This window comes from Phytophthora infestans, genomic scaffold, assembly GCF_000142945.1.
Source record: "Phytophthora infestans T30-4 supercont1.36 genomic scaffold, whole genome shotgun sequence".
Classification (NCBI taxonomy): Eukaryota; Oomycota; class Peronosporomycetes; order Peronosporales; family Peronosporaceae; genus Phytophthora; species Phytophthora infestans.
The window spans coordinates 1,622,651-1,624,323 of NW_003303723.1; positions in this window are offsets into that span (position 1 = coordinate 1,622,651).

Genomic DNA, 1,673 nt, shown 5'->3' on the forward strand with positions numbered 1-1,673 from the left:
GCAATATAGTTCTTACTCGATAGTGAGACCATAGCATCACCTGACCATTCATCTTTGAACAAACCAGGCGTACGGCGATCAAACTTAGCTACCTCAGTGTTGTAGTCACGTGGGAACAAATCGTATTTATGCTCCTTGAAGTAGGTTCGTAGCTCAGGCTTAATACAGTCTTGAAATGGATTATCACAGCTGAAAGCGATATAAGCCGAATCAGTGTCCTTCTCCTGATACTGGAAGTCAGAGCGATCGAAGTAGAAATTTATGCTGTCATAGTAAAACTGAAGCATGCGTAGCTTAGCAAGCTGATAGATAGCAATCGACAAATGGATTGGGTTCTTATTATTGAGTCGGCGCTTCTTCATCGTGATCTCACACGCATCATTAAGCTCCTCGAGACCATGGAACGTAAAGTGTTCGATCTTGTTCTTAATAGCTTTGTCACTCGACTCATACTCAACCTCTTTGTGCTTGCTCATATCCATGCCAGATCGACCAAAAGCACTGTTGCCTACCAGCTTCACCATCTCGGCAATCATAGCCTTCGACTTATCAACATCACCCTCTCGCCGGGCGTTTGATACAGCCTTCATAAATGGAGCAAAAGCTTTATGGGAGCTCGCTTTTATGAAGCTGTAAGTCTTGGTGATCTCCAAACCATGAGAGAGATACCACTTCAGCAAAGGTGCGTATATGGGAATCTTTTCACCAAAGTAGCTACCAATCAACTTGCGAGCTGGTTTTGCTCGGCTTTGCTTGCGCGCCTCATTGTGTTCGAACATGTGCTTACCAATGACGCTCTCATTCGTACAGTCGATCAGTACATTCTTGAAAATTGGAGTCATCTCACCAAAGTACTGTTTAAAGTATTCTGGTGTTCGGATATCACATTCAAGAAAGCCGAATACTTTGTATGCTTTGATGTCATCGATGATACCATCATACGCTTCAACCGTAGTCAATCGACCGCATGGCATCTCATTACCAAGGGCCCATATATATAGAGCGTTAGCGTCGTATCCGATAATTTCTTTGCAGATCTTACCTCCATGAATCTTCGTCTCGTTTCGCTTAGCATACCTGTTGAATATAATTGATGGTCCACCAGCAATGTTAGCTTTCATTTTCCCGTAAATCTCAGATTCCTCCTTGTCAATCGAAAACATCAATCTGTCTGCGTTAAAATCAAGCAGTTTCTTTTATCTGAACCCCCTACGAGACATATCTTTTCGAGCGGTGTTGCATGAAATGCAGCTGATCAAGATATTCCCATCAGTGTGCCCAAGATTGTTATTGATTCTATCAGCGGAAGCGGTATCAGCAGTCAGCTGACAATAGCATAGACCACACAGATACTTTTGCTTTTGCAGCAATGTATTCACGTGCTCGAGCGTCATACCAAATTTTCGTTTTACCTTAGCAACCTGACTCCTGTAGCCAGCCATGCGCTTCGCTGGAAATCGGAATGCGTTAGCAGGTTTCTTATCCGGATATTGGAGATTATTGAAGCAGGTCTGTACATAACCTTCTCTGAAAGACCAGGTAGGGACACTCCATCCGCAAACATATCCAGATCGAAGCGCTTAAATAGCTCTCGCTGAGCCTTGATAGCTTTGGTGAAAGGGACTACGTCGAGATTAGTTCTCTTGACATGGCCAGTGGTTTCTGGGTGGTGA